General features: G+C 39.5%; 1 long non-coding RNA gene across 1 annotated transcript; it reads right to left on the bottom strand.

Annotated features, from left to right (window-relative positions):
• Positions 1 to 4,156: 4,156 nt before the first annotated feature.
• Positions 4,157 to 7,354, bottom strand: LOC117516544. The gene is made up of 5 exons (XR_004562460.1): positions 6,854 to 7,354; positions 6,289 to 6,453; positions 6,023 to 6,193; positions 5,829 to 5,911; positions 4,157 to 4,195 (listed from the first exon to the last, which is right to left on the bottom strand). It is a non-coding gene; the product is annotated as an uncharacterized LOC117516544 (long non-coding RNA).
• Positions 7,355 to 7,714: the final 360 nt, after the last annotated feature.

Below are 7,714 nucleotides of genomic sequence, written 5' to 3'. Positions count from 1 at the left end.
GTAAAATAAAGAAACTTTACATTCAATTCATTTTATTTATATGGGACATTCCATAATTAGAGGACATTTTGGCATATACACTTCTTAAAAATAAGTCCTCAGTTTTAGCATCTTATCAAATCAATTTTATTTATATAGCGCCAAATCACAACAAACAGTTGCCCCGAGGCGCTTTATATTGTAAGGCAAAGCCATACAATAATTACGTAAAAACCCCAACGGTCAAAACGACCCCCTGTGAGCAAGCACTTGGCGACAGTGGGAAGGAAAGACTCCCTTTTAACAGGAAGAAACCTCCAGCAGAACCAGGCTCAGGGAGGGGCACTCTCCTGCTGGGACTGGTTGGGGCTGAGGGAGAGAACCAGGAAAAAGACATGCTGTGGAAGAGAGCAGAGATCAATCACTAATGATTAAATGCAGAGTGGTGCATACAGAGCAAAAAGAGAAAGAAACACTCAGTGCATCATGGGAACCCCCCAGCAGTCTAAGTCTATAGCAGCATAACTAAGGGATGGTTCAGGGTCACCTGATCCAGCCCTAACTATAAGCTTTAGCAAAAAGGAAAGTTTTAAGCCTAATCTTAAAAGTAGAGAGGGTGTCTGTCTCCCTGATCCGAATTGGGAGCTGGTTCCAGAGGAGAGGAGCCTGAAAGCTGAAGGCTCTGCCTCCCATTCTACTCTTACAAACCCTAAGAACTACAAGTAAGCCTGCAGTCTGAGAGCGAAGTGCTCTATTGGGGTGATATGGTACTATGAGGTCCCTAAGATAAGATGGGACCTGATTATTCAAAACCTTATTAAGAAGAAGAATTTTAAATTCTATTCTAGAATTAACAGGAAGCCAATGAAGAGAGGCCAATATGGGTGAAATATGCTCTCTCCTTCTAGTCACCGTCAGTACTCTAGCTGCAGCATTTTGAATTAACTGAAGGCTTTTCAGGGAACTTTTAAGACAACCTGATAATAATGAATTACAATAGTCCAGCCTAGAGGAAATAAATGCATGAATTAGTTTTTCAGCATCACTCTGAGACAAGACCTTTCTAATTTTAGAGATACTGCGTAAATGCAAAAAAGCAGTCCTACATATTTGTTTAATATGCGCATTGAATGACATATCCTGATCAAAAATGACTCCAAGATTTCTCACATTACTAGAGGTCAGGGTAATGCCATCCAGAGTAAGGATCTGGTTAGACACCATGTTTCTAAGATATGAGTTTAAAAGCAGGAAATTAGAGGTCATCCATGTCTTTATGTCTGTAAGACAATCCTGCAGTTTAGCTAATTGGTGTGTGTCCTCTGGCTTCATGGATAGATAAAGCTGGGTATTATCTGCGTAAATGAAAATTTAAGCAATGCTGTCTAATAATACTACCTAAGGGAAGCATGTATAAAGTGAATAAAATTGGTCCTAGCACAGAACCTTGTGGAACTCCATAATTAACCTTAGTCTGTGAAGAAGACTCCCCATTTACATGAACAAATTGTAATCTATTAGATAAATATGATTCAAACCACCGTAGCGCAGTGCCTTTAATACCTATGGCATGCTCTAATCTCTAATAAAATTTTATGGTCAGCAGTATCAAAAGCAGCACTGAGGTCTAACAGGACAAGCACAGAGATGAGTCCACTGTCTGAGGCCATAAGAAGATCATTTGTAACCTTCACTAATGCTGTTTCTGTGCAATGAATTCTAAACCCCGACTGAAACTCTTCAAATAGACCATTCCTCTGCAGATGATCAGTTAGCTGTTTTACAACTACCCTTTCCAAAATGTGAGAGAAAAGGAAGGTTGGAGATTGGCCTATAATTAGCTAAGATAGCTGGGTCAAGTGATGGTTTTTTAAGTAATAGTTTAAGTACTGCCACTTTAAAAGCCTGTGTTACATAGCCAACTAATAAAGATAGATTGATCATATTTAAGATTGAAGCATTAATTAATTGTAGGGCTTCCTTGAGCAGCCTGGTAGAAATGGGGTCTAATAGACATGTTGATGGTTTGGAGGAAGTAACTAATGAAAATAACTCAGAACAATCTGAGAGCTAGAGTCTAACCAAATACCGGCATCACTGAAAGCAGCCAAAGAGAATATGTCTTTGGGATGGTTATGAGTATTTTTTTTTCTCTAATAGTTAAAATTTTATTAGCAAAGAATGTCATGAAGTCATTACTAGTTAAAGTTAAAGGAATACTCGGCTCAATAGAGCTCTGACTCTTTGTCAGCCTGGCTACAGTGCTGTAAAGAAACCTGGGGTTGTTCTTATTTTCTTCAATTAGTGATGAGTAGTAAGATGTCCTAGCTTTACGGAGGGCTTTTTTTATAGAGCAACAGACACTTTTTCCAGGCTAAGTGAAGATCTTCTAAATTAGTGAGAAATCTTATGTTGTATATTTAAGAAATACGGGTCATAAACTACTAAATTATATGATTTGTCAAGCTCATCCATCAATGGTACTTTTTTCCACCACATATGTTTTATTTGCTGTGTGTATGTATCCACGCAACCCTGTTACAAAAATAATATGGTCTGGAAAAAGGATATTTAAAAATATTTTTCAGTAAATTATATTTCATTCAATAAAAGGAAGTAAGTTTACTCTGAATAGTCATATAATTTTAGGCAAGACTGTTGATATATACATTATATGTGTTAATTTAACTATTAACGTCTAAAATATCTGATATTCCAGCAGTGACATATGGTTTGTTGAATATTCCCAGTGTCTAAATATATGCTCAAATACATTGTGCATATAATCATTAAGGACTAATCTACGGACAGTAGCTTTAATCTTTGTGTTATGACAAACTTATGTACCATTATTTACTATTACTTTAATAAAAATACTTTTGTAACAGGGTTGCAAATTGAGTTGCAACATTATTGCTCAGATGAACTTTAGATAAATATGACGTAAACACCCAGTGACAGATTTTTTTAAATATTTTATTTTTTAAATATGTAAATATTTTAATAATGTAAAAGATATTCATATGTAAATACATTAAAGTACACAAATTCATTTGTATCATTTAACTAAACATCTTTAACCATAAACACCCTGTTAACTATGATAATAACCATGTTATATAATTTTAGTAACGGTTGCAAATCAATGCTAATACATCTACCTAATGAACAAAAGCTAGCTGAACATTGCATGAGTCTGTAAATTGCAAGTTTATTACTTTAGAAGTATTATTACAATAGCAATGCATTAAGCCATGGACAGTTCTCATCCGCCCTCCAGTATTATTACAATTACAATAGCATTAAGCCAGGGATCAGTTCTCATCCGTGATGTGACCCATGACTAAGGTTTAAAGATTTTGTTGTTATTTTCACTGTGCAATTGTATACACTAGAAAATGAAATTTCTTTTCTCAATCAGTGACTTCAGTGCAATAAAACTTCAACAGAATAATTTACCTTACATAAATAAATAAACACATAAAATAATACAGTCATAGAAACAGGTAAAATACACTCCAATCTCTCAGGTACTAAGCCAGGTGACATCATCCAGTATTATTACAGTTACAATAGCATTAAGCCATGGATAAGTTCTCAGTATAAAATGAACTAGAAGGGTCAACGTTAAACAAAAACTGAAGATGTCTCCACCGCCCACCCTTTAAGCAACATCAGTCCCGGATCCAGACCGGTTTGGACCGATGTAGTTGCCTCGGTCAGATTTTTTTACGCATTGTTCGTCATCGGTTAAAAAAAAAAAAAACCCTCAAATAATCCTGAATAGTGCTGAATGTGTCCCCGTGGTGAACACAGCTTTTGATTTGTTCCCACAATGGTGGGTGGATCACAAAGGTGGATCAAAACAAACATAGCGTCAGACCAGTCGAGTTGATGATCATGGCATCCAGGAAAAAAGTTGTGCAAGGAAAATTGGGCACTTATTTCATGTCTCACCCGTACCTTACAGAGGGGGAGGCATAAGTTCTCAGTATAAAATGAATCACTTCTCATCTGACCCATGACTAATTGTGGCATCATCACTCATGGCACTGCCGTCCATGGCGTCATCATTCACTACACAATGGTCCATGGCATCGGCATCCACATCGTCACCCATGGCATCGGCATCCACATCGTCGCCCATGGCTTCATCCACCCCAGCATCTGAGTCAGCATTAACACCAGTACCAATTCTTTCATCCTCCTTCTTTGCCTAAAAAAAACCAAGAAAACCATTCATAAAAATACTATACAATAACTTCTATAGTGCCAGTCCCCTCAGCACAGTGAAGTTCAAGGGCGCTCAACCAGTCCATGTATTAATATGCAGAATCCTTAATTCAATATCTCAATTTTTACAATTCATATTTTAATTTTTCAGAGGATACTATTCAATGGTTTCAATCCTATCTTTCGAACAGAAAGCAGCGTGTTGTTGTGGATGGTGCCACATCCTCGTATCTCCCTAGTTATGTTGGTCTTCCACAAGGCTCAATATTAGCCCCTCTATTATTCTTTCTGTATAGAAATGATCTCCCCGATGTGTGCTCTGAACTAAATATGCAAATGTATGCAGATGACGCATATATATATATATATATTTTTATTTCAGCATTTTATCCGGATATTCCACTGTTAAAGGAGATTTTTTTTAATGAAAGACGTGCGGACAGGTCCGCGCGTCGGGATGCAGCCGGCGCGGTGTGGCGGCACAGGAAAAACACCCCCGTGTTGATAACCATTTGTAAAATCCAGGCGGCTTTTGATGGCTTTCAGTGGAGTGAGTATCTGAGAAATTGTTTAACAGTTGGGCATGTTCCAACTTGTCCTTAAGGCTTCCAACAGAGGTGTTTTTCCTGTGGCGGAGCATCGCGGCGGCTGCGAGCCGATGCTGCAATCCGTCCGCACGTCTTTCATTAAAAAAAAAATCTCCTTTAACAGTGGAATATCCGGATAAAATGCTGAAACCGACTTCTTCTGAAACTTCTCTGTTCTCTCACGACGTCCTGGATCAATAGAGCCTGAAATGTGGAGGTTTTCAGCTTGAAACAGGCTGACGACGGCACCTGGGAGCGCTGCGCGACGTCCCGCTCCATGGGAAGTCCTTAAAGCGACAGTATCACCTCAAAATCTCTCATCAGCCGCTAAAATTTTCAACGAAAACCAGCTAATTTTTCGAACCGTGCCCACTTCGATGTGCCTCACAGGTTTAGAAAAATTTTTGATCAAACAAAGCGCCAGTCTCTCAGCAACTTCTCAGACAAAGGAATTCCGACGAGGGGCTGGACGACTCCTCCCACAAGGAGTGCTCACAGGCGAATGACGTCACCGACAGGCGTGGAAAAACTCACGCATGCGCACGAGGGTTCAAGCATGTCTGACGTAAAAACATATGAATGAAATCCATTTAGTTTTTGAAAAAAATAAAAAAGACCTATACTTTACTGACAGACCTCGTATATATACTGTCTATAAACAATTGTACGTTCATTAATATGCACTGTCCCTGTCAAATAAACCAATAATGAATGAATGAATTCCAATTGTCAACACAGCCAAGTGACAGTTACACTATGGAGGGAAGGTGAGCCCACACAGATAGGTTTTAAGATGTTTGCGGAAAGAGAACACAAAATGTGAGGAACGGATTGAGAGAGAGAGAGAGATTGCTCCAAAGAGCTGGGGTGCATGTGAACCGGTCACGGTCTTTACTCTTGAAACAGTCAACACTGAACTGGGAGTCAACACTGGACTGGGATTTGATTGAAGGGAATGACTAGGTGTGGCCATGGTGCTAGTACAAGTCACCTGTGAGTTGCTGGTGCCATAAAAGTTTAACTACTTACCCTCTTTGCTGCATGGCGCAGTGTTTCAGTTAACGCATCATCGATAGCATCTGGTAAAATTTCCATCTTGTTGCTGAAGGCTTCTGTCACAAAAACAAAATAAAAAACGGTCTTGTATTTTCCTCTTTTTTAACTAGAGAAATGATAAAATTCTTTTTAACTGCTAACTAAAATTAAATGATGCAGTGAGACACCTTGATAACTTATGCTTCAAAACTCTAGAGAGTGAGAGGCTGCAGGGCTTTCTTCCCTTTCCATCCTTTGAGGCTGACGCCAGCCCACAACTGCCACATCCCAATTTCACCGAGCATCGTCCTGGCAAAGGAGTTCAGCATTGATCCAGATAGCTGCTTCAGCAGATTCACCTATGACAGAGTAAAAAGAAGTATGTGTGCAATGGCAATATGCAACTTTTAGGAAAATAACCACTTCTGCAAAAGTGTTAGGAACAATAATTTACCACTGTCCTAAACTCCTGGTCCTCCAGCGTTTTGCTGAATTGGTCCAGCTCCTCCGTTGTTTTAAGTCTGGCCTGCAGCTTCTTCAGCAGCCTGATTCCTCACCAGTAGTTGTAGTATGCCGTCCACCTTTGACTCCAGTCTGTCGAGTCGTTGATGCGTACCATCTGTTACAAAGTTGCTTCAAGTTTAGTATACATGAAACAGCTACAATGCTGCTGAAAACAGGAACACATATATAAACACAACAGAACTACTCGATCAGTTAATAGGCCTCTCATGCAATGAAATTTGATGACATGGTTGTTTGTATAAATACATTATTAAGATGGCATCGAGCTGGCAGCTCGGTTATAGAAATGAGTTTGTAGAGGGGCAGCTGGCTCTTATTAACAAATTCCATAAAAACCTGAAACATATCTGTGCCTCTCGTGTGGCCTTTCAAAGGTAAAATGCTCAGCAGTTCTTTTACATTCATGTTGTCAAAAAACATTCTAATAAATACACATAGCTGAGCCACGTCCACAGTTATCAGTGGATTCGAATTGCAGAGAATAACTCACATACCTCAATATCATTCCTCAGTTGCCGATCAATATCCTCCGCCATTAACTCGCATCGTCGTGCAACAGACTTTCTTGAGAGCTGCACATCCTGCAGACACGATCTCCTGATTTTTAAAGTCGGCAAAGAGCACATCTGCAGCTTCCATGAAAGCTTCTTTCACAATTTCACCATCCTTGAATGATTTCTTTCTTTTTGCCAGAACACGGCTGGCACGATAAGAAGCTGTGGTTGCAGCCTTACTGGTGGTATTTGTCCGCGGGGAAAACGGCCTGTTGTGCTGCAAGCCGGCTTTTAGCCGGGAAGCTAGCATCGTAGCTCTTGTGGATCGTCTTAAAATGCCGCTCCAAATTCCCTTTCTTCGGTAATGCCACGTTTGCATTGCAGATAAGGCAGATGGATTTTCCATTTGAATAAACGAAAAAATAATCTTCCTCCCACTCTGGATGAAAATGAGTTTGGGATCTTTTTCCTCTGCCATTATACGCTCGCGTCACTCTCCACTGTAGCTCCTCACGACCTCTTGACCCTGCGCATGCGCAGATAGAATGAACCGCGGGAGTTCCCCCCCTCATGCGATCGACCGGTCAATCCGGACTAGACTATCATCGGGGTGGTAGCCCTACTAAAGTATCCCTGCGAATGAAAACTTTCGGAAAATTAAGCAAGTTATAAAATATAAGTGTTAAGAAAGAAAATACAGGAATCACTTTATTTAAATTTACAATACCAATTCACCAGCCTTATCAATCAATATATAGATTGATAAGGCTGGTGAATTATGTAGTTAATAGAAGGTCCCCTCAACGTAAGTACAACGTTCCAAAGAAACGTCCAAAAACTGTAACAAGTAAACGTTCCTGA

The sequence above is a fragment of the Thalassophryne amazonica genome, chromosome 9 (assembly GCF_902500255.1).
Source record: "Thalassophryne amazonica chromosome 9, fThaAma1.1, whole genome shotgun sequence".
NCBI lineage: Eukaryota > Metazoa > Chordata > Actinopteri > Batrachoidiformes > Batrachoididae > Thalassophryne > Thalassophryne amazonica.
This window is presented reverse-complemented; position numbering and strand designations above follow the sequence as displayed.